Genomic DNA, 26396 nt, shown 5'->3' on the forward strand with positions numbered 1-26396 from the left:
GTGGAGAACAGGACGCACCGGGAGCCCTGCGAGTCGCCAGCGACAGGATCAGACAGAGAAGACAAACAAACAGAGGGCAGATCAAGCATCTGATGCTGGAGGCAGGCTGCCTACCCCCGCCCCCCCCCATTAGATAGAGTCACAATGCCCACGGCAGCAGTGGCCCAAGGTGGTCTTCATCCCTCTTTATGAGCACAGGCCTAAATGACCTGATCACAGCACCATTTATAAATGACTGCTACTGTAAACCAGCTGGAAGCACAAACGCTCTTTCTGAGCCTCATGCACGACTTACAATATTTCTCACCATACATGGTAAAACCCCAAACAGACATTTGTTCGCTAAAGCAATTTAACGGCCACCGAAAAAAAAAAAAAAAAAGTTTTTTGGGATAGAAGCAGATCAAAAGGCAATAAGAGGCTGCAAAGCCATATGAAGAAAACACTGAACTGATTACAATAAAGTCTGTCCAATACACTGAGACACACACACTGCACTAGTGCTGTAGGAGACCTACAACCAAAGATTCACTAAAGAATGTCATTCTCTCTGTACTGTGTTTTCCTTCACGCCCCCTTTGAGTAATTCTAGAATAGGAAAGCAGTTGGTGCACTGGGTCCTGTTTTTATGAATGAATTAATCAACAGTGATGCATGACTGCATCCTTTTTCCTTCCTCATTATTTTAATTAGCCGTTTATATGGATGGTACTCTTTGCTCAGCGCATTTCATTAACACCTTAAAGTGTGCAACAAAAATGCATGGTCGCTGCCTGCCGCTGTACAGCTTCACACTCCGCAGGGAGACTTCAGAGAGAATTTAAACCTCTCAGCAGTAATTTATGCTTATGAGTATGTATAAGGTGCACGCAAGTGCAGCGTTAATGAGGACCAGTGGCTTACAAAGTCTCACGAAAGATGATGGACAGAGTCAGGGCACCACACCCCCATTACAAATATATTGTCTCGCGCATGCACGCACACACACACACACACACACACACACACACACACACACACGATCTGCAGTGTCAAAGGTGCAGACAGCACCTGGGTGAAACACCGAAGAAATGTTGCTATTGTGTTTCCAGCTGTTCCAGCCTCCTGTGCAGCGCAATCTGCTCCTCAAGCTTTAATGTGTGATGAGGTGTGAGTGAGTTATTCCATATTCCATTCGACGCACATGTGTGTAAGGTTTACTGTGTGGTATGACACACCTTTTTATGAGGCGCATAAGGAGGAGGTTATTCTATCACCTCTCTTGTTTTCAAACCGTGGACTGGCTAATGATCTATAGATTTGAACAAGCAGGGAATAAACTTCAGAAATGTGAAAGTTTTGTGTATAATGTACTCAGTAAGTGACCCCACAAATAAGGATGCATGTGCAGAACTAGTGTGTGCATATTATTGTGTGTGTTTTCTTGGATGAATGTACCAGCATGTGACTGTGTTATTGAGAGTGTTTTTGTCTTTATGTCAACATGCATGTGTTTGAGTGTGTATGTTTCTACTTGGGAATGTGTGTGTGGCTGTGTGTGTGAACACAGGGACCAGCAGCCATGCTGTTCCCTCCAGGCCCCTTCCTCCCTGTGTTGTGTTAATCATTACCTGTTCTACTGTATGACGGTGACCCTGGTCAGCACCCATCAGGCAAAGCTGTTAGACTCCTAATCTCTCTCTGCAGCCTGCAGGCCCTTCTCCCCTGCTGCTGTTTTCACATTAAGCACGTGTGGGCATGCTGAACGGTCAACAAGGTTGCCCACACCCAGAGGTTCAGAATATAGCAAACAAAAAGCAGCCCAAAAGACTTCTTCGGTCGAATTAACAACAGCCAACATTATTTTTCACAATTTTTAACAGTCAATTGGACTTTTACTGTACAGTTAGTAATAGTCGACCAGGCTTGTTCCATAGAGGTACCAACAGTCAAGCAGACTTGTTGGGAAGACTTAATAAAAGTCACTAGTAGCAGACAAGTTCCATACAGTTACAGTTAGGCTTGTTCCACAGAGTTACAAACAGTCAAAAAGACTGGTTCTGTATGCAGGTGGTCCCCGATTTACGATGGTTCGACTTATGATTTTTTTAGACTTTAGAATGGTGAGCTGGAGATAGATATTCAGTAGAAACCATACTTCGAATTTAGATTTTTTTTCCCGAGCAAGCGATACGAGGTGCGATACTCTCTCGCGATGCTGGGCAGCGACAACGATCTGCATTTTCCAGTCTGTCAACCAGAGGTGTGTATCAGGTGTATTAAATGCATTTTCGACTTAAGATATTTTCGACTTCCGATGGGTTTCGCGGAATGTAACCCCATCGTAAGTCGGGGACCCGCTGTAGTTAGTAACAACGAAGCAGACTTGTTGGGTAGTATTAGCAAGAGTCATATAGGTTTGTTCAGTAGAGTTCCCAAGAGTCAAGCAGATTTGTTCCACAAAGTTTGCAACAGTCAAGTGGACTGGCTCTACAGAGATAGTGATAGGCCAAAGACTTGTTCAATAGTATGAGTAATAGTCAAGCAGACTGACTCTGTAGAGTTAAAAACAATCAAGCAGACCTCTTGGGTTAGGATTAGTAAGAGTCAGATAGGTTTTCCTGTAGAGTTGCTAAGAGTCAAGCACCCTGGTTCTGTAGAATTTGTAATAGCCAAGCAGAATTGTTCCACAGAATTAGTAATAATCAAGCAGACTGGTTCTGCATGGGTATTAACAGTGATGTTGACTTGTTGGGTACAGTTAGTAAGGCTGAAGTAGGTTTGCTCTGTAGAGCTGCTAATCGACAAGCAGAAGTGTCCCACAGAGTCAGTAACAGTTAGACAGATAGGTTTTGCTCTCTAGCTTAGCTAGCTAGCTGAAAGAATTTCACTGCACGTCATACTAAGTATGGTTGTGTATGTAACAAATAAAATTTGAATTTGAAAAATTCTGTAGAGTTAGTGGCAGTCCAGCAGATTTGTTGGGCGGAGTTAGTAAGAGTCATAAAGGTTTGTTCTGTAGGGTTGCTAAGAGTCAAGCGGACTAGTTCCAAAGAAACTAGTAAGAGTCAAGCAGACGGGTTCCGTAGAATTATTAGGAACCAAGTGAGCGTATTCTGTAAAGATGTTAAGGGCTCTGTTTTCAAACCTCACCACGCAGCATTTGCGTCCTCTGCGAATCCTCACTAAGACTGGATTGGTGAGGGAGCTTCATTTTAGCCTCCGATGTACCTGGAGCATGAGCTCAGATATAAAGAGCCTGCTGACAGCTGGGGTGTGGGCTGCGTGTGCCCCTCTTCTTGTTCCCTCCGTAGCTGTGCTCGTAACGAGAGTCAGATGCGCACATGTCTGCGGGCCCGTGGAGCCCCCATGTCCGTCTGGCCGGCACATTGCGATTTACCAGCTTTCAGAGCTGTCACATTGAGATCTCAATTACACACAGTTACACCCGCTGCTACTCACAGACTCAGCACAAAGATAACTCCCAGTAAATAGTTGAGGTCAAATATAAAAAAAGAGTGTTGGGCTTACTCATTTAGCGTGTATGACGGCATAACATTCTGATGAAAATCTGTGCTGTGGAACTGAAGCTCTTAAAGGGTTCTGTCTTCACTTTGTGGGAGTGGAGGAAGCAGAGCTATAAGCAGTTGTAAAGTAGGAGAGGAAGACAGACAGGACAGAGGGAATGCCAGAAGACAGGAAAAAGGAGATCAAGACAAGGAGAGGAACGTAAGAACATGATGGAGGGAAAACGCTGAAGGAGGAGAATGATGAGCAAGGAGAAGGATGAGAGGCAGATGGGAGAGAAAGGGGGAAGAACAGAGGCACACTAGGAGATGAAGAGGTAATAAATGGATTAGAATACAAAAGGAGGTGGAAAGGGGTGGAGGGTCATGTTCGGCATAAGGAGACGATGAACAGAGAAGGGATCTGTGCCAGAATTCTCAGATGTGTCCACCAGAACAAGCAAGCCAGAGTTCTCAGATGTGCAGCAATAATAGCATCAAACTACTGTTCTCTGATCAGATCCATATGCACTGACGCTTTACTGTTGGACTTCAACATCCAGTCCTGCTAAAATGTGCTTTACACAGCCTCTGTATCTAAGAAGCGAACCTTCTGATCTCAGCCGCTTTACAGGGTCAAGATTGATGGCTATTGAGCAAAACTGTCATTTAGTTTACCAGGAGCCTTAAATTATACACTGTGCTTATTAAATTATACACCCTCTATAAAGAGGAGCTGTCCCACACACATAACCACATCACAGCTTCCTCTCCAGATCCTCTCACTTGGAGCTTGTGGTTGAGGTCTTGAGGAATTGGGTAACCAAGTTAATCTGAATATTTCACTCATTAAGATGAAAATTACGAGCAAAATTCACAAAGCCATATCCTGTGAGCGGCTAAATAGAATACGTTATTGCCAGTGTATTCTCTCAGGTCAGCTAGTTTGTTTAATAAGATGTCGAACTGCACTATCGCACTTTGTAAATTGCGCATAGCTACCGCGATTCCTTATTGAAACGCCCTGTTCTGCATGGGATCGTGAGCCTTTCCGGAGAATGCGTTTAGCTAGGTGGACGTGGCGCGGAGAGACGAGCGTGTTGCGTTCGGCAGTGCGTTGAGTGTTGTTGGAAAGCACGACCACAGGAGATCTCTGATTTCATAAAGAGATCAGAGGAGTTAATAGCGAGTGATCAGTGCAGTGAGTGCGGCTGATTGGCATTACCCTAACAAGCCATAATGACAGCTCAGAAAGCACACGTACTGCAGGAGTTTAATGAGGCAGCTATCGCACGGGCCGCAATCATCACCAGCGATATTAAACACGACTTCATCCTTTTAAATGCTCTCACATGCGAAAGCCTGCCTTCGAGAGGGATACAGGAAATACGGGCCCTTTCAATGAGCTCCTACCCAACAGGAACAGCACTCGCTGTTTCCCACAACGGCGCCGGTCATTTCCAGATCCACCGCTGAAAACCCCGGATCACTTGGCCCACAAAGAGAGGGAACAGTTTGCACACATATTAATGCAAAAAAACAGACACAGATGAGGGCATTTAGAAGCGTGCACAAGTAAATACAGACGTCGAGACGAAAACAAAAGTACAGCTGCACACACACATAACCGCAAACACATTCAGCCCTGCACTCATGCTCCCCAAACATGATACGTCAGATGTTATTGAGTTATCTGACTGAAGAAAACAGCAACACGACTCAGACACAGCACAGAGGCCTCTGAAAAAGAGCAGAGGTCCACCAGAGTAACACCAGGGCAGCACCCACTTCTCAAGGGTGATTCGGAAAAATAAATGTGGAAACGCTGCAAACTGCTCCAGAAGGGCCTGCGGATCGGACACACGATTTGTATAAAGTCTCTCTTCTGGGTCGAGATTAAATGACCACCACTGTAAACAACGATGACCGCGTGTGTCCCTCCAGAGACCACAGAAAGTTCGTGATCTCCAGAAGCCAAACAGCTTAAAGATGGCGACTGTCAACCAAACAGCCATTTCCATGGCAACATGACCTCTGTTTACTCAGACTGTGTAACAAGGTTTTCTTAAAATTGTTCGAAAGAGGAAAGGCGCGTTCCCAAGCGGCAGTCCATGGTCAGCGAGATCAGCCAGTGTGGGTTACATTGCTCTGAGCATCGTGTCTCTGCAGTGCCCCCTGTAGCAACCCTGAATCCATCAGCAGGCCAAGTAGACCAAATTCCAGTGTTGCAGCCAGGATGACTAGGGTCAACCTAGCGGAAACATCCCATTGACCACAGACCAGGTTTCATTACAGGCACTGAGGTCACTGAGCAAATACACATGCTTAGACACACACAAAAAAGAGCTCCTCTTGAACACACACACACACACACACACACACACACAGGCACACACAGGCACACACACGCACACACACACGCACGCGCGTGCGCGCGCGCACACACGCACACAATGCTGTCCAACAGGTTGCTGGCAGACACTGAAGGCCCGAGATTCAACCGCTGTTGGCCTCCGAGGAGCGCTTCGTTTGTCAGAGGAGTGATTAATGACCACACCATGATAACGTGAAGGAGAGGCACATTCATCGACACAAAGGCCCACATCAAGGGCTTCAGCAGCCACCTCATTAACCGGGTGTCCAAGTTACCGGGCAGCACCAGCCCATTGTGCTTGGCGAGTTCCCTATTCACCAACCGTTGCCTTGATGGCATGGAGAAAGGGCTGGGCTGGGCAACCCACTGGGACGGCGCCACCCTGTGCAGCTGAGCTCCTGGATAGCGTCACCATCCTGCTGTATGGTTGCCCATGTTGCCAGCAGGGACTGGACAAGGGAGGAGTACCCCATGTAAAAGAAAGGTGAGCCAGAGAACACAGAGGAGGCGAGAGGCCTTGCAGCCAGGTGTCTTCACTGTCACACTGCCTGTGTCTCCTTATGGGAACTCTAATCCTCATCCATGGCACAACTGGGATTCCGCTCCCGCTGTGTTCCTCCCAGCTCAGCTGCCTCATGCCAAGCATGTCCCTTATATGAAGCGAAGGAAAGAGAGATGCTCTGCTGCCATATGACAGCAAGACAGGCGCATCATGAAAAAAAATATCCAGGAGTGTTGCTGTAGATAGATGACACTGTTTTGTCGATGTGAGCGGAATGAAGCGGTGAATGTTACTGTAGATGGAAGACGCAGTATGGGTTCGGGTCCCAGTGGCTTTCATAATTGGTTGAACAAGACAGATCTGTTCTCATTAGGCTCCATTAGGGCTTCAGTATTGATAGCAGGTGTCTCACTGGTGGAAAGGACGGCAGCACAGAAGTGACATATACACTAAATAATGAATAAAACTGTCGAAAGGGAAAGGAGAGCCTCTGAAAGATGTTAATGATCACCTTGACACGTATACTTCCGTGTTCATTCACCGGGTCACAAATCCTTCTCACACAACCACAGAGACAGAGATACACCCAAGGTGCGGGTGGAAAGTCCAGGGTGCTGGAGGAATGGACAGGAAAAGACAGAGTGTATTTCCATCAGTGAGTAAATAAAACTATTTGCACAAGACAAACACAGTGTTAAGTGCTTTATGAAATCCAGTTACTGGGATAAAAGCACAGAGGAATTTCTCCCCAAATATTTAATGTTCCATTTTCCATTTTTTGCATGTGTGTTTGCCACTTTGTCACGAGGGGTAAATGACAACGTTCGAGGGCAGAAGAAAACTAAATTTTGGGATATAAGTAAGATAGATTAACTGTAGGATACACTTTGAGTTTTGGTCAGGAAAAAAAAAAGGAAAATCAAGGGTATATAACCTAATTGTCAGTTGAGCTCTGAAACAGATTTTTCAGCTTAGAGTGAACAGCGTGGTTGTAAAGGAGCAAAATTATACTAAAACGCAAAGATCCTAGAAGCGGAACTTCCCCAGAACCTGTCAAGACATTGTTGTATAAATTGAGTAAGACTGTTTATGTAGATAGATAGATAGATAGATGCGTACAATCATGCATTGATAAATACATAGATTATTATTTGTGTGGAATGGGAATGTTGGTGAAAAAAATTGTCCCCATTTACACTGAACACAAGGTCAACAGTTCAAAGTTTGTGTTCGGCTACAGCCAAATCCCAGTAGTACCAGTAATTACTTGAAGAAAACTCTGACCACACCATCTGAACATGAAGCATGCGTGATGCCACAAACTGTCAGAACCAACATTATTTTTTCGCTATTATCACAAAGAGACAAGTTTTATCTCTTCACCAAAAGGATTGATGAAAGAGCCCCATGACACAGATGAACGGCTCGTCGCTAAGTGCTACTGAATATTATAATAGCATGTCTTTCGTGGCACCGGGCACTGTTACCCCCTCATTTGTGCAGATAAAGAATGAGGGAGGTAAGTGCCGCAGTGACTATATGAAGCTGTCTACAATAAATCACATCTGTCTCCATCTTCATGTTGGAAATTTAATGAACTACCATGGGCTTTTTATGCGTCTTAGATCTCTCCCAGTAACCACTTTGTAGCAGGTCTAAGGAGGCTTTGGCGCCTCCCCCACTAAATCTTCCTTGAACCATCGAGGACAAAATGTCCTTTATTCATGGGCTATTTAGTAGATCCAGATTTATTGCTGGGTATTATCTAACAAAAGGCACTTGAAGACCAGGGGGCACCTGTTATAACATTCTCCCATCAGCAGGCTGAGGCCTGTGTGCTGAGAAGGTCGAGATCATGCCCTTGTTGGAGCTTGGAGATGAAACGACACGCTGGTGCTCAGGGTCTGCCCCCCGGCTGTTTGGACAAGGCGATGATATGCGCGATAGGATTCTGATCTTCTGGGACCACTGTTTGGCATTTTGCTATGAAACGGTAACAAATTTCTGCATCTGAACCTGTGTTTCAGCTGCAATGGCAGCTTGATTCTGGATACAGAATTACTAATTGGGTCCTGATCATGAGAAATCTAACCTAATAGCCTGGGGAAAATGACTATCACCTGTCAAAAAGTAGACCAAGAATGAGCATCGCTGAGTTTCCTCCACACCATGGAAAGATGTGAAGCCCGAAAGCGGTGGTTCAATGTAAGGCTGCCCGATGCGTCAGTTTCCCCAGCACTGTGAACACAGAGACTCTGAGAGTAAACTCAGCAACAGGCAAGGAAGAGGATGCCTCACTCCTCATCACACCTCAGCCTCCAAACAAACGTTGCTCTTCTAGTATCTGTTACAGCACACCCTGGCAGCGGTCCAGAACCCAGAATCCTATTCAGGCTCATCAGGAAGCGCTTTGAGTTCATGGACTTTACGTGACCCTGCTATGACCTCAGGCTCCCTCCCACCTCAAGAGACACTCCTCAGTCATCCTGTGGTGTCTTTGTGTTTGGAGCGTTCCAAGTGCCGTACCCTTGCAAACACATCGCCCTTCACCTGTCTTTGGATTCACCCCCAACGTGCTGCTGCTGCCTCAACCAGAAAGGTTGCGACCCCCCTCTCACAGTTCCTGAATAACTGAACAGGAATGCTGTTAAGGGCATAAATGTTCAAAATCTGTCATAGACATCCCTTTCACCCTTTCGAGGGGTCTTCATCGGTGAAGAGAAAGCAAGATCCTCCACCGAGCAACGCTGAGACCATCCATCCATGAGGTCCGATGAGCATCCCGATGAGCCCAGTCTTCGCTCTGCCCTGGAGGGGTGCAGTCACTGTCAGAACCACAGACCCCAAGTTTCCAAGTCGTGCAGGAAGTGCCGTGTGCCTCTGTATCAGTGTGAGCCCTTACATTAGCGCACAAGCACACACGCAGCATGCGGCGAAACACTTTTTCGCTGTTTTCTCATTACTGAAATGAAAGAACCGAGGAGCACCGCGCAGACGGGTGTGTGTGCGCAGCAATTTTTTTATTAAACACCAGATTAATTACTGAATCTCATCTTGCCGGAGAACTTACTGAGTGTTTAAAGTTCCGAAGATAAGGGTAGATCAAACAGCTGCGTGTGTTTGCTTACTTAATGCGCCGCTTGTTATCAGGGCTAGGCAGGAACTAGACTGTATGCATATTGTTGTTTTTTTTATTTTTCAGTGGCAGGCGAAGGCAATGGGGGTGCCTGGACCCTGCTGTTGCGTTCTCGCTGCCGGGCTTGCTCCATCTGGCCCCGCGCCACAGCTCTCGCTCTAATATTCCCCGCTCCTATGGTCCTTCGAGAAGCGGCTGCGGACGGCACACAGGCCCTGGACATGAGCCAGCCCTCTCCCCCTCTGGAAACTTCACACTTCTTCTCTGAGGGGTGTCTTTAGAGCCGCACACAGATTCCATGTGTTATTGTTTAGGCTCGGTGTGTTTTGGTGCGTTAAGGATTTATGTTTCTTAAGAATTTAGGATCTGTCGCACAAAAGCAAACCACATTATCGCCATTATTTTTTTGTGAGCTACCCAAAGCAACAGCAACTTTTTCTCCATATTTTTCACAGAAATTTCTTGGGCACGTTAATGCACTTTAGGGGAAGTTCCCTCGTTAAGACGGCATTCAGTACCCTTGAAATGGGATTTGCATTTTTGAATAAATAACCTAGGTAAGGCATGAAAGTTCTCGGTTCTGGCTCCATTGTGGTTGAACGACCTCCCCCTTTCACTCAGATCTGCTGAATCCCTGTCCACATTTAAAAGGTTCTTAAAACTCACCTTTTCCAGACTCACTTCGCCCATCATCTCTTAAGTTCATGTAAGGTGTAAATGTTCATGCACTGTAACTTTAAGATTAGGCCGGGATAAACCTTAACGCAGCTACTCCTGTAATGTAACGTAAGTGTTACGTACTGTATATCTCAAAAATATATATGTATTATTCGGAAGGTGATTTGGAATCATGGAAATTCGGATGAAGTTTTATGCAGCTACTTGTGTGATGAACATTGGTTTACATGGTGGAAAGAAACAAACTAACTGCGCTTAAGAATCACACGTCTGCATCTATGTCTCTCTTTCTGCTGATGTAATGAACACATTGCAGTCTATGAGATGTACGTGACTTTGGTGGAAAGTGTCTGCTAAATGAATAAATGTAAATGTAACCTACTGCGCCACACTGGATCTCTGTGTATCTTCTGTCTATTCTTGCCCCCGGGAGAGAAATGCATTTCACATCACCGTGTCACCACTAAGTAGCCCACATGGTCCCTCAACTGGGTGAACTTCCATTTATTTATTACCTATGGTCTAGCAACCTGTGCAGCATTGGAATAGATGGTGCAGTTACACACCCATAACGGTGCACATTATTTTTAAACAGTGATGATGATCTTTGTCAATGGCCTGCTGAATCCTGAGAACCGTCAACAATTCAGTCTTCAGATACACACCGCTAACTCTGTCGGCCATTCATAACCTATGTTTGTATTTAAACTTCATTTTCATGCTTTATCTTCCGTTTCATTCTGACGTGAGTAACGAAAAAAGAAGAGGGGGTTAAGAATAATAAGAGTGTTGAATGAAGGGATTCAATACAAGGAGACAGTGGCCACCACAGTGAGGATGTTTCTCAGCAAGCAGACATGGACACTTACTGAAAAACCATGATTTACCAGCTACAAATTCATAATAATTACAAGAGATTTGCTACTAAATATACAGATTGTGAGCCTAGGTCTCCAAACGCAGACCTGAGAAACATATGGGATTCAGAAGCAAAACTGCAATAAACGTGCGTGTTTCTGTGAAACAGGTACAGGTATCCCCTGCTTTTTGAAAGTTTGCTTTACGCCACTTCGCTTTTATGAAAGACCTACATTAGAATCTGTTTTCGCTAACCAAAAGAAATTCAAAGAGGATTTTCGCTTTTGCAAAAAAAGGCGAAACGTGAAAATAGCGTTGAGCGTTTTTTTTTTTTTCAGCAAGACGTCACAGAGGCAACGCACACCCCAAGCAATGAGAGTTGCACCGCCAAGCTCCTTCCCAGGGAACTACACTCAATATCTTAGCATCAAGCCGCCATAGCTTTGAACTGCGTCTGTGAGCATCTGTGATTTATCTCGATTTATTTTGTGCATGCATTAGCTAGATGTGTCCGAAGATATCAGAAAAGCCTTTGAGAGCTTAACGAAAAACTGGATGATATTAAGCATTTCGATCGTGGTGATGCAAATAAAGACATTGTGCGTGCATTGAACTTGACTGCGTCCACCATTCGTACTATTAGGTTTTATGTGTTATTTGGTATGCTTTGTTTATTTTATTGGTTTCATAGGTCCATTCATATTTTATTGGTTTCATTATTAATTTGGTTATTTTTGTGGTCTGGGAAACGCTCAAAATTTTTTCCCATATAAATAAATGGTAATTGCTTTTTCGCTTTACGCCATTTTGGCCTAAGAAAGGTTTCACAGGAACGCTCTACTTTCGGATAGATGGGGGAACCTGTCTCTAATACCTACCTGTGTTTCACCTATGTCTGTGTTGTGTGAGTGATGGAACACAGAGTGCCGGCACTTTGTCTTTCCTGTGCCCTGCGTTCTACAGTATTTTTGTGTGTTTGGGTGAACCCATGCATGCATTGGTAGGTAAGCTTTGGATTGTTGCATGTCCTTTGCATCGCTTCCTACATTTCAAACTTTCCCTTTTTCTATTAGGCCAATTAAAATGGCGGCATTTCTCTTCCTGGCAGAAGAGCATCGAGGTGTGATTTTTCGGGACCTGAGTCCATGGCAGTCCGATGGCAGAGCACTGGACGGCTGATTGTTTCCTTTAACTACAGAATTCATCACATCCCAAAAACGAATGGAGCTGTCGCACAGAAAATTCCTTTGTAGCCTTACTGTCAGGAATCGTCATAAATAATCATGACATCATCGCGGCCTTATCTATGGGACGGCTGCAGCTGATCGATAGCACGGCCCCGGCAGTGTAAATAGCTTCTAATGCCCTATCTCCCCCTTCAAATAGGCTGGAGTTATTTATGAAGGCTGTTAGGTTACAAGTCTGGCCTACACTTGGGATTTATTCGATCCTTGCAGCCGCAGCGGATTCTGGATGGGCGAAGGGCTCGCTCTCTGCCATGATGAGAGACCGGCAAGAGGGGGAGAGCTCATCATGACTGAGGCTTTTGCTTCACCCTCCCGTGCCCTGCCGCCACGTCTCTAACGATGGCCCAGCGGCGGGAGACATCTGTTACGGGTATGACGGGGATGGCAGGCCCATTGTCGCGGCACAGGTCGCGTGTGACGAATTGGACGGGGAGCGGTCAGAGCGCCAGCATGTGACAGGCAGCGTTTTCATTTACGTGAAAAATCTGGTTAATGCAGCTGCCTCTGTGTGCAGCGGCTTAAATCTCATTCCACCGCTGATGACAGGGGTCTCCCTTCCCAGACTAGTGCAGTGCTCACAGTCAGTAAGAATTACTACAAACCATTTACATTTATGCGTCTGGCAGATGCCTATCTCCAAAGCGACGTGCAGTTCAGAGTAAACAAAGGTGCATCCAGCAGCAAATACATACACACAATTGCTGAAGCACAGCTTGTTTGTTTGATTGTCATAACGATACATTGCAGTAGCCGCCTACAGCAAAGACATATGAACAGGGGAATAAGTGGCCGCAAAAAGTAGCAGGTGGTGAGGAACTAACTTATTAACTAACTTCCGAAGGTTTCAGGAGCTCCAGAGAGAAATGGATCTGAAACTGAGGAGTTCTTTGACCCTTGGCTGTACACGTGTTGTGGATTCTCTTAATGTTTGGAAAAATATACATTGGAGGAAAGTAAATTCTCCACATGGCATTTAACCAGCCAACATTTGTACAATTAAATTACTACATCGACAATTTCGTTTTATTCTTTTGCTTTTACTATGGTTTTATGATGACCTTCCATGCAGCCAACCCTGTACATTGACAGAGACAGGGCTGGCAGCTGGTAGTTCGAACCGTGCAGGATACTCGATGCCAAAATGTGTAAATCGACTGCTGAATGGGTTGCTTACAATCATTCAACGCAACAGCACAGAACCCCAGAGTTATGAAAAAAATGACAGATGGATCTAGCAGTGGGAAGGCCGGGTGTTCTCCAAGAAGCTCAACAGGAATGTTTGCTGTCTTGCCTCATTGAGGCTCCCGCCACACATATACTGCAGACGGACTATGGGGACAGAGCAAGTGATCTTGGGAACCATGTTCCCATCTTTGATCTGATTAAAAAAACAACATCTCTCTCAAATCTTGACACTATGGCGGAAAAACCAAAACAGTAAAGAGAATGAAGACCGAGAGAAAAAAAACGGAATATCTTACAAAATTCGCAGGGTTTGGAGGAATCTTACGGAAGGCAACGAATGTGCGATCATTGCTGCGGATTCAGATGTGTAGTGTTTGACTTGGGTGGAAAGAGCTCTCTTGGTATTGAACAACATAATCACATGCTGCCGTGCTTACATACTGCACACAAAACAATTAAAAAGCAAGAAGCACTACGGGACAGGTATATGCAAAGTGATACGATACCAAAGAAATTAAAAGGCTTCCAATGAAAAAGTACAAATTAGCATATTATTGCAAATACACCAACAAACCGACTGTGTGACCTGCGTACTGTCACAGTAAGTGCGTGTCTTCTAAGTCCTGCCAGACAGCGGAGTGGCTGGAAGCACAGTTCGGCATCTGAGCAAAGCAGGCTTAAATTAAAATTAGGATGTGCAAGTGTCCCTGCATTTGCCGCATTCCCATGGACACCCAGCTCGTCCTCATTCTCAGCGGCAGGTTTTGATGTCTGCTTTTTCTTTCAGGCTTGGCTGAGTTCCCAAAACTTGTGTCCTTTCTTGTCTCTGTATCTCCTCCCCGAGCCCAATTGACCCTCTGTGTCTCTCGGTCACAGCGGATTGCAACGTCTCCATGTCTTTCTGTGCTTTTCGTCGTGCCTCTCCGTCCCTCTCGCAGTTGGCCCTCTGTCCCCTGGCCCTTCTCGGCTCCACTCACAGACCTCTGAACCCTCAAAGGGAGAGGAGGCGGCTGCCCAAACCTGACAATAGGCTTTTTGTCCCCTGCAGGAACTGGTAGCAGTTCAGGAAGTGAGCCTGGTCCAGCCCGTCTGGTGCCAGCATCATGATTTATGGCTGCGTGTCCTGGGTGGCAGTTGGACCCTATCCCGCTGTCACTCAGAGCAGACGAGCCCTGCAGCCCAAAGAGAGGGTCCCCGGCACTCTAAAGAGATTACAATGCTTGTCATAAAGTGTCTTTGAGGGAGGGGAAGCAGCTATGAAAACAGCCCAAAGAAAACGAACAATCCGAAGAGCAGGGAAGATGGATGTTCTCTAGCCCTTTCTCAGAGAGCCAGTGTGTCCGCGGCTCCTCCTGTCCGCGGCCCCGTTTTGTTTTGGCTGATGGCGAGGCGTAATCGGCTGAGAAATTGATTTTGCGAGTCTCTTTCTCATCTCTGCGAAAGACGCTAACTCGTTAGGACTTCACAGGCTCACCAGGCTGGAGACAACAATTAGTTTGTTGGAGATGTGAGGGGCGGCCTCCGAGCACTGCCAGCAGAAATCCTCTCTGACGGATTGGGGCTGACAAAGCAGGCCGACGGGAGGGATGCACGGAGGCTCCCAAAGCGGGCGCGTCGCCGCGCAGCCCTGGGCTGCATTAACCTCTATCTGTGTGCGCCGCTGAACAAAGTCCCAGTCAGACTACCTGCTGGACGCTGGAAAATCCCATTACGGTGCGCTGGAACATGGGAATAGCGCTGGGGGGTGGGGGGGACGGGCGCTGCCAGCACTGTCGCCGGGGTTCGGCACGCATCCGCCTTCCACAGCAAGGCTGGACCGGGGAAGAGCTTGACTTGCAGGTGTCCGACCTTGGGAAACCGCTCATTTGAGGGACCGCCTTTTTCGTTTACAAATTTAGGCATGGCGCTTCGTGCAGAAAGTTCTGTTTTATCACTATTAGAAAAGGCAAGTTTTTAAAACTTAAAAGAAACTGGTATGGTTAAGTTTACTTGTCTCCCTTTAGCTTTAACAACAGAGGCACTGCCATTTTAATTAGGACGAGTATCCTTTGGGCTCTAAGGGGACAGCTGGTAGTGTCGTGCTTCAAGCTGCTGCCTCTGGTTCCAAAGATCGCAGGTTTGATCTCTAGCTGTAGTACCCTTAAGCAAAGAACTTATCCTAAATTGCTTCAGTGCAATTACTCAGCTGTATAAATCAGTTAATAATCATAAGCTTGAAATAATTGTAACCTTAACAATGTAAGTTTCTTCGGAGAAAAGCGTCAGCTAAATGTAAGTTCGCTGACAGAATTTACTTTTCTGTGCATCTCCGTAAGTTTTTTCTTGACACGACTCAGCTGTGTTTCAAACATAAGGCTGCTCCAGTCACATACATGCATTTATTCTGGGAATGTGATGGGGTAAAAGCCTAGTGAAGCGAACATTCATTCAATCACTCAAAAGACCTGAAGTAAAAAGTTTGATCTGTCCCCCTCTGACCCACTATAAACTACCTTCATAAATATGAGGTTGACTCAAGAAAAATTAATACCTGACATGTAGATTAACTTGAATGAACTCTTGAAGATTAAACCCCTTTTTAAATGTTCTCGGACAGTGCTGTATGACCACCTTGACTCAGTACTGTGACTCTTTGCTTCTGAGTCGTAATAAGTACCTGTGTGTATTTGCATTTTCTCAGTATATAGTCTTTACACTGCTGTGGCCCAGTTCTGTTCTCTTCTAACGCAAAAAGAAATGAAATATTTTTTCATTTAAAAGTTTACTTTTTTAATGGTTGGGTAAAATTCAGCTGCTTTTATACTGTATGTTCTTCAGGTTAGCAGTTGAAAATTAATGCCTTAGTGATGAGCAATATTTATGAAAATTATGTGATGGAATTCATTCAGTTTCATAATATTAAGATACAAACAAATACACACAAGCAACTGTGTGCTCTGGAGTAAATTGGGAGGAAAGCACTTCATATGATACACTAACGATGATAAAGAGCATAATTTTTGTTTGAGTGTTTTTTTGTAAAGCAGAGAAAGGACTGAGATCTAGTGAATTATGGACGCAATCTTAGACACCGCATTATGAAAAAATGTCATGCGGTTAAGGAAACAGTTCACAGTAACATATTGGTCTTAAATCTGCTCTGAATTATTTGTGTCCCTTTTTATCCAAAGTAGCTCCCCCACAATTTATTTAACTTTAATGATTTTATTGTTTAAGTTGATATATGAGCACAATGTTACCACTGTAAATGAGGTTCTAACACATAACATGTTAAGGCAAGGTTACCGTGGACTGAAGTGAACAAAAACCTGGTGTGTATCTTACTTTTTTGCCTAGAGTGTCCGATCATGGGCCAGTATTGACTTTTACATAATTTTTATACGTACTTATTACCCTCAGAGGGAAATTAGAGGATTATCAAGTAATAACATGCCCTAGGAGTCCTCCATCTCCCTGTGCTTCCAAGACATGTGATTTACACGCTTGTGGTGTGTATATGGTTTTATTGGTGTGTGTATGTGTCCGTTTTTCTGTCTGTCTGTCTCTTTAACCAGATGAGTCCCTTGGGTTCAAAACTTCTTCTGCAGGGTTCAAGCTCTATTACAGCTAAGATGAAGAACCCATCATCAGTGCACCACAGCACGGCCCCTGCAGGCATTTTAACTTGAAGCATTAGGGCTATAACTCAGTGTCTTCAAACATCATGCTGCCCCCGGCCATCACGCCCTCTCATCACCAGGCTCAGAACAATGCTAACCTCTTAAAACCCCAACTGTCATGTCAAGAAGTCCTAAAATCATGCTGAGTCCCAACTGCCAGTTGTCCATCCATTGTTGTGGCCAGAGCTCTGGGCTCTAAGGTCCATACGCCAAGCTCCCACGACCCTGTCCTGGTGCACACATGGAGAGTTGATTTAATGACTTATGAGAAGACAGCTGTGTATGGTTCAAGTCACCGGATCTAGTTTCACACCAGGCCAGTAAAGCCACCGAACAGAACACATCCGTGCCATCGACGCGGACAGAGGTGGAGAAAAATGGCGTTTGACTTTCTGTAAGCGTTCCTTGTTTAGCTGCAGGGGGAGGAAGGAGGGGAAAATTCACTACTGCTTGCTGTATTCTGACCACAAACAGAGAGAGTGGTTTTGTAGAGTAGTATTAGTGCTTGATTATTTTCGTTAACCGGTACTTAGATTTACTGCCTGGGTAATGCGATCTGACTTGTAGTTAACCACTTGTGCGACGCGAGCAGGAAAAGCAGCTCGCAGTTACAGCTCCCTCGCCGGACCGAGCCAATAAAACCTCACGCTGGTTTTCCTCAGAACCAAGGTGTTTTTCTCGCTCCCATTGTGTGTACATTTGGTAACAATCAAGTGCTTATTTAAAGGAACCCCAAGATAAGGTATCTATGTGCTCCACGCTGGCATAATTGATCACATTTGTTTCCTGTGCACTGTTTGGCCTTCTTTCCTTTGCTGATGTGCATGCATATTTTGAGGAGTGTGTGCGTGTGCGAGTGCGCGTGCGATCCTGTGCATGGAGAAGTTGTAATATGTGGCTCAGTGTCTCTGACTGTGTCTGGGAGACTGTGCAGGCGCATTGAGTAGCTGTGTTCATGTCCGCCTGCATTTAGCAGTTATAATTTCTCGTTGCGTGCTGCTGTGAGCGTCCGTGAGAATGACTGTGCGTATTACGATCGTGTGTCAGCGAGTAATTAGCGCGGTTATGTTAGCGTGAGCATGCGGCCGCGTGTTGGCGTAATTGTCCAGCCGTGACCATGCGTACGTTGCGTATGAATGAATGTGTATGAACGCGTACATGAATTTGCATGTCTGCCCTATGTGGAGGTTCACGTGGCTTTCTCCGCGGGCCGAGGTGTGTGTTTGTGCGGCATCGCGTGTAAGCCGATGTGCGTGTGCAAGTCTGTGTGTCCCTGTGGGCTGTACTGTGACTCTTGCAGGACTCAGGCCGAATTCCCTGCGCCGTGTCTCCGCGCGGCTCTTGCCTGAACCGAGACGGAGGGGGCCTGAGACGCAGGTCCCAGGGTGGCTGTATTGTGTGCGGGCGGGACATTCGGAAAGGTCCACAATTAATGGTCTAAGAACACCTCATCCACCCCCCACCAGGCCTTTCTACCCAGGTGAAAGGCCCCCTATCCTCATATCCTCCCAGGTTCTAATAAGGTCACTGACCCCTATGGTCCTCCAACTTGGCCCTAATCAGCCCTGTCCTCACCTGTCTTTGTGCTGCGGGTGTGCCCTCCACTTGTTCAGCTTGCTAATGCTCGTCTTTGTCCTCCTCCAATTCACTCTAACTTTGTTCACTCAGTTAACCTAGCTTCCACTCCCCACCGAGGGCCTGGCAGAGGGAGGGAGGGAGACGGGGAGAAGAGGGCCTTTTTCTCGGCTCTCAAAGGGGAAGAGGGGCCTTGAACAACTGCAGGAATTTACAGACGACCCACTTGTGGAGCTGGAATTCTGCTCTCCTTTTCTTCCTTCCTCCCCTGCTCTCCTCATTCCTCTTACACCGGATTAGGGCAGTGACAAAAACTGCAGGTTCTCCCTAGCAACCAAACATGGCAGATTGTGGGGACGAGAAGGGATTAGGGCCACAAGAATGAGTGGGTGACAATACTTATAAATGAAGGAAAACTGAAACTTCATCCAAATGACACTAAATGACAGGGCAAAGTGGTTTGGCTGGATGGAAATGCATCTTTCCAGCCATCGCAGGGAGAAGATAATGAAGGGGAAGCCGAGCCTAGCCAAGGAAGGAGGACGTCGTGCGCACAGGAAAGGGAGCTCAGCGGAACTCAATGGAGAACTTAATTGAATAGCAGGAGAGCGCTCATCTCTCTGGTCGGCAATGGCAAAACAAAAGCACAGACAGACAAGCCTGCAACAAAAGGCCTGTTTAATTGGACACAGCATGCCCGCAATGGAGGATGGGGCCCCTGTGCGGCTTTTGCGGCCCCTGGTGGCCCCGGCCCCCACCCCGGAGCAGGGCATGGAGAGGCTCGGTGCGTTGCATTAGCACTGTAAGCTGATTAGGGTGAGCGGGCACAGCTCTATTCCGCGACACAATGCTGCCGATGGTGGGTGGGGGATCGGGTATGAAGAGGGCTGAGACAGAGAGCTGTTTCCATGCTGACCAAATTACCAGAACAAAAGAGACCTTCCCGTTGTGGAGAGAGACAAGCCGCTTACAGCAGCACAATAACCAGAAGGCAGATGAAATTTAATATGGCTGCTTAGCGCTAATTACAAATAAAAATCACCCAGATAACGAGGCCCTAATAAATAATATCACGACTATAGAGAAGCGCTCGCCGAAGCTGCTGCTGCTGCTGCAGCGCCCGAAGGGGGAAGAGTTCCAGCTGGCGGAATTCGCCTTCTCTCCCTCCGTCCCGTGGAGCCAGGCAAGCTTTCTAAACAATGACCTTTATTGTCCACTCCACAATTCGCCGGCGGAGTTGCGACTGAGCAGTCCTGGCCGAACCGCCCCGGCGCACAGGCTCCCAGCTCGCGCCTCACGCACAACGTGCTTCTTAATAAGTCACACATTTCCTAGCAAAAACATCTCAAGGTGTCAAGAGACTTCAGCTGCGTATCGACACATTTTACGTTTTCGCCACAAAGAAAACAGTGTTCGTGATGGAATCTCATATAATTTTTAAGAAGTGAAAAACCAACAGCACGTCTGTGGAAACCCAGCGACCTCTGGGAGTGCAGAGCTTGTCCGCCTCCCCTCTTTTTCACTGGATCTTCGGCCTCAAAGGCAGCCAGTCACTACTGTGTGTGTGGAACGCATTTGGGTTCGATTCTTTCCTCACCGGACTTTTTCGCAACGGTCTGCCTGAAAGAAGCAGAACGGAGTGGGGTGGGACAGCCAGAGACCATCTGCACTTCTTCTCGACTAAAGCACTAGACTAGCCCCCGACACACACTCCGCCCCACGCTCCCAAAAATTTCACTCGTCCTGTCTGTGTCTTGACGTGGCCTGGGCGTTTGTCAATGAGAAGACTGTGGAAAGGCTCTGTGACCCTGCGAGTGGTCCTGGCAGGTCAGTATCAGCTGGGTCAGGTCAGAGCTGGGCACAAGGCATAATCCTTTATGTCTATTCACTCTCTCCACTAATCTCCCTCACCGAGGGGGCACACAAAGGCCCTAAAACCACCATGAGTCCACATCCCACCTCAGTCCATCTCCAGCAGGAGATACTCTGCCTTTCTCGAAGTCAGCATCTCTCCCACAGCCCTGACTCCACGCCCAATGAATAAAACCCGGTACATATTGAGGGAATTATAGGGCTAATTTTGCCTGAAAGTGTCTCAGTCTGTTTGACTCTCAATGCGGTTCGTTGCAGAACCCTCCTAAAAACACTGAGGTTCTCACGATAAACACTAACACATCTGCTGGCTCAAAGACGAGAGGAAATGGTCACTCACGGCGAAGACTGTTGCGCCACTTGTTTTTAACATTTTTTTTTATTTGCATTCTTTCTTCAAACATAGTATAACGCATGGAGAAAGGCAGTTTCCCAACAATTACTGGCCTGTATTAAACTTTTTTCTTCCTTCACATGTGCCCATAAAACTATAAACATGAGCATAAAATCTAAATTTTCAGAAAGGTATCGCGTTGTCCAGTATTTCACTTACAAAGAACTGGAATAAAAGTAACGTGTTCGGCTTAGTTTGTAATGTTCATTTACGTGGAGTAGTCAGCCTGAGATTTTCATCTCCTTTCTAGATGAGCCTGGAAAAACAGGGCAGCAGTAACCTTAATAAAGAGAAGATACGCCAACCATGCAAAAACCCACGAAAACCAATTCTATATTTTCATTCTTAGTTCGCTCCTGGTGACATCTCAGGAAAGAATACAAACAAATAAACGTGAAGGCTGAATTAATTAAGGGATTATGTGAAATTAAAATTACCTTTCCTGAGAGATCTGACTTAAAAAAGATGACCTGAGTAATGCTGAGCTGAGTTATGACCTGAGTATGTTGGTTTTTTTTTTTTTTGTCTACTCTGCGCTATGAGCCATTGGGAACCAATGCCAAATTCCCCGTATGTGTGCGCATACTTAGCCAAATAAATCGGATTCTGATTCTTCTGATTCTGACCCGTCCTCATAAATCAGAAACGGTCAGGTGGACACACTGAAAGATGACAACCACAGTCCAACTATCACAAGTGCAGGAGCGTCATGACCACCCTGTGTGTGATCCACGGGGTTGTGTGGCGTGCTGCTGGAGCCCCGGTGATCACATATGCGGGGGAGGTGGGGGGGATCTAAGAAAAGCGACTAACCTTTTGTTTTCCTCTCCAGAATCAACATCCCCCCCACTCCCACCCACCCACAGCCATCCCAGCACCAGCGCCTTACACTTTGACAAATGGGCTTGTTCCAATTCTCGTCTCAGAACAACTTCAGTCGACTTGTGTAAATTCTCATTGAGGAGGGAAGAACAGACCACAACATGTCTGCTGACTCTAATGAAGACTGTCGAGGCAAATAAACACTTAATATCGCAACTGCTCCTTTCTCTGTTCTCTAGAGCCACTGAAAGCCCAAGGCTCCCTGCCGCCACAGAGGAGGGAGCAAGAGGACGAGGACAGAGAGATGGGATGTGAGGGGGGCTGCCACAAAAGCGGCCTCACTGGCCCTCAGAAAGGTCCTAAGTTGGTTTGTCCTGTTGTGAGACTCAACCCTGCATCTGTGTGTCTTAAGTATGCTGGTGCTGTCACACGTTTACCCTGCAATCACGTTGGACCCGAAGTGTGCTGCTCATACATTCCCGTTTCTGTACCGTAGCCTGTTTTTTGTTTGGCATTCCTACCCCCCCCACCACACATGCACGCTTTTTGTTTAATGTTTTTTGCAGACAATGCAGACAAATATACAAATATACATGAGTGAGACTAAAGATTTCCCTTTTGATACTGTGCATCAGACTCAAGGAGCTCATTTTCTTTTTCTCTCCCGGTCGGTGTCACACACATTCATGCTGTACTCATGCTAGTGGACAGTGTGGTGGATCCGAAGGCTGCAGGTTCAAGTTCTGCCCACTGCTCCGGTAGCCTTGAGCTAGGTACGTAGCCTAAAATTGTTCCGGTAAAGATCACCCAGCTATACAAACAGGTAAGTAACTGTAAGCTGCTTTGGAGAAAAGCGTCATCTTAATGAATTAATGTCCAGGCCATGGTGACATCCTGTCTGGACTACTGCAACTCTCTTCTGTCTGGCCTTCCTGCTACTGCCATCAAACCTCTACAGCTGATACAGAACAAGGCTGCACAAGTTCTTTAATTTGCTGAAGCGTTCCAGTGTATCTTCCCACCTTTTCTCTCTACACTAGCCTCCTATTGCTGCCCGGATCAGATTTAAGACCCTGGTTATGGCCTACATCAATAGAACTGCTCCCAGCAATTTACAAGACTTGATCAACTGCTACACCCCAACCAGACTGCTGCGCTCCTCCACATCTGCCCACTTGGTGGTCCTGCGCACGAAAGCTAAAGCACGAAGATTCTCGGTTCTGGCTCCGTTGCGGTGGAACGACCTCCCCCTATCACTCAGAACTGCTGAAACTGTCCACATTTAAAAAGGGTCTTAAAACTCACCTTTACCAGACTCACTTCGCCCATCATCTCTTGTTCATGTAAGGTGTAAATGTTCATGCACCGTAACTTTAAGATCAGGCCCGGATAAACCTTTATGCAGCTACTCCTGTAATGTAATGTAAATATTTATATGTATCACACACACACACACACACATTTTCAGAACCGCTTGTCCCATACGGGGTCGCGGGGAACCGGAGCCTACCCGGCAACACAGGGCGTAGGGGACACACCCAGGACGGGACGCCAGTCCGCCGCAAGGCACCCCAAGCAGGACTCGAACCCCAGACCCACCGGAGAGCAGGACCCGGTCCAACCCACTGCGCCACTGCGCCCTCCTTATTGATATGTATCTATAAAAAAAAAATAAAATTACTAGGAAGGTCATCAGGAATTGTGGATTTTCGGGTAAAGTTTTATGCAGCTACTCGAGTGATGATCATTAGTTCACACGGTGGAAAGAAACTAACTGTACTTAAGTATCACACATCTGCAATTACGTCTCTCTTCTGCTAATGTAATGAACACGTTGTATTTTCTATGAGACCTACGTCACTTTGGAGAAAAGTGTCTGTTAAATAAATAAATGTACATGTAAATGTAAAGTAACGTGGCTTGCAAACACTTTCACACGAACTTGCAGATATGGTCAAAGGTATGTAGTTGCACTCAAGCTACTGCTCATGCTATTTGCACACGGCATTCTGGGAGGAATTTTGTTTTTACTGAATATTCCCAGTGAACTGGGCAGAAACAACAAGTGGGCTTCCAGCCCCTGACAATGACATGCTCTTTATTTACAGAAGCCCCCTTGCTCGTAACTCAGCATTCCTGTATTAATAAAGCACACAAATGTGTTATAGCCGCCCAGAGGAGGGGGTCTCCCCTCTAACAAACGACCCCTGTGTTGTCAGCGGTCCAAATGCAGCGGACCATCCATCACCTGGTCCAGATGGGTGCGCCTTTATCGTTCCCTGGTTGGTGACATCACCCGGGCACACGGGCGGAATTGATGATGAAAGCAAACAGATCTATCTCGCTTACATTTACCAAATCAATTTCATTTTTACAGGCCCTTGCATATTGGCATATTGACTGTTGGGGTTTAATGGCATTTACCATATTTAATGCAAGGATGTCATCGCTGAATATCCCTTCTGAATAATGTGGCATTTCATCATAAATTCTTTACAACTTATTTACTTAATGGAAAGAATTATTGCCCCTGTCACAGCAGTAATTAAACATAATGATACAGTATCCCATCCTTCCCTCTATCCGTGCTCCTGGCTCCCCTGCTTTTTAAATACATATTATTCAAGCTTCCCATAAATTACATCCCGATTAAAATTCATGAAACCTTTTTTCTTTATTTCCTTCCATGGGAAAAAAAAACTGAGAGCTTGCTCAACTGGCAGTAAATCTCCGGGGGAAGAGACATAGACTTTTTCAATCATATTAAGACCTAATGTTAGCAAACATAAAAAGTGTGTTTTTCTCTCTGAGAGCTAAGGGACTTACCTCTCAAATAAAAGCGGGACAGCGAGTGAAGTATATCCTAATTCATAATAAGTGTGAAATCCAGCTATATGTTTCTGAAGACAAGACACGGTGAGCCGCAGTGTGCTGTTCTCGTCAGGCTCGGACCTGCACTTGGTTTGGGTGCTTCGCTGGCAGGTGGCGTGAAGGCTAATGCTCTTGACAGCACACAGGCCATTGTTTTCTCCCGTGCTTAACAAGTGTGCATGTTGAGAGGACTTGGCAAGAATCAATTAGCGTGATTCACCCGCTCCTACCAGTAAAACTTGGCTGAAAGACGGAGCCCACACCTAACCTTTGACCTTGTCCTGTGACCCTGCCTTCGATTTAGTGCCTCAGCTGACCAATACTTGATTTGGAAATGCTCCAAGGGTCTTTAACTCAGATAAAAAAAAGGAATTTATGGCTTTTCATTTTAATTGCTCTGAGAGCATTGGTAGGAGCGCAGGAGCTCCAGCTTCTATTGATGAGTGCAGTGTGAGGGCTCCTCGCTCCCATGGAATAGATGCATTCTGCTCATTTGCCCAAGGCTGAACCATCAAGACTACCACACAGTCGTCACAGGGGACCTCTCGCCTACCTCCCAGTCCTGTCCGGACTCTCTCAGCCGAGGCCTTTGCTGGCTGGCGTATGGTCCAAAGCTCTTCCCGGTGTCCAGGTGCCGGCAGGCCCATACGCCCAGGCTACATGGGGCGACGCTGGAGTCACGCAGCTCTAAGTCCTGGGGCAAGGGCAGCTCATCAGCCTCATAGACAGGGGCCTGGAAGGGGGAAGGGTCCCCAGGGGAGGGCACAGAGCTTGATGGGTTGGGAGACGCGACCAGAAGAGCGGGGTCCTCCTCCAGATGTCCCACGTCCTCCAAGAGAGTGGCAGCAGCAGCAAAGTCAGCTTCATCACCTTTAGGAGACAGGAAAGATCAATGTTCTGTTCAAACTCACTCCTTGCCTGCAGCCATTTCTGAATGTGTCACCTGTGGAGCACCGCTGGCAAGATACCAGAATGTAGACAGGGAGTCCAAACTTGGCATCCAGCTGCAAACACTGGAATAGCAGTGGAATAAAAAATTGAACTTCCGTTTGTTCGTTTAATCCCATTAAAGTACTTCATACCAACCATCTATAACCAACATTTCATGAAATGATGCACTTAATAACTGTAATAAATGTTTTCTGACTGAGGGTTTCACCACACAGCTTGACTGTGGCATAATTATGGGCGGCCTATAAGTCCTCCAAACACTTCCATCACCGGTGTTCCACGTGTTTTCCTTTCAGCTCACATGGATTGGCAAGGATCAGCCCACATTGTGCTGCCCCAGTTTTATGTTTCCTCTTCCAATCGCCAACATGTTATTTAGAATGAAAACAAGCGGCTGCTTCAGAGGAAGCCCAGTTGGGGAGGTTAATTGTGAGCGTGGGGAGTGTGGACACCTCGGGCTGACCTGAGATGCCAAGTCACGCTCCTACAGGAAGAGGCACGCGTGGTCGGTGAGCCGTCCGGTAGGGGAACACTGTCCTGTTGCACTCCGTCTCTTCCACACCTCCCACGCCACACACATCGCCCCCTGCTCACCACCACACTGCCCATGTCACACATAGGGTCCAAACAGGCCTCCAGTGAACAGCTGGAAAGGTTAAAGTTCTACCTAAGCTGTAATTTATCATACTCAAGTACACTAAAGGCTAAAGATACACTACCTTAAAATATAATAGATCGCACACGCCGCAACAGAATGAAGTAAGATAAGATAAGACAAGACGAGACA

At 46.4% G+C, this 26396-nt stretch overlaps 1 protein-coding gene across 9 annotated transcripts in view; it reads right to left on the bottom strand.

Annotated features, from left to right (window-relative positions):
- Positions 1-25231, bottom strand: part of mecom (MDS1 and EVI1 complex locus) — an 87653-nt gene extending 62422 nt beyond the window's left edge. For all 9 annotated transcript variants that reach the window (XM_029255624.1, XM_029255629.1, XM_029255628.1 and 6 more), the window contains exon 1: positions 25212-25231. The gene's annotated coding sequence lies outside the window, so the exon portion shown is untranslated. The remainder of the gene's footprint in view (positions 1-25211) is intronic.
- Positions 25232-26396: the final 1165 nt, after the last annotated feature.

The sequence above is a fragment of the Scleropages formosus genome, chromosome 10 (genome assembly GCF_900964775.1).
Source record: "Scleropages formosus chromosome 10, fSclFor1.1, whole genome shotgun sequence".
Taxonomy (NCBI): Eukaryota; Metazoa; Chordata; class Actinopteri; order Osteoglossiformes; family Osteoglossidae; genus Scleropages; species Scleropages formosus.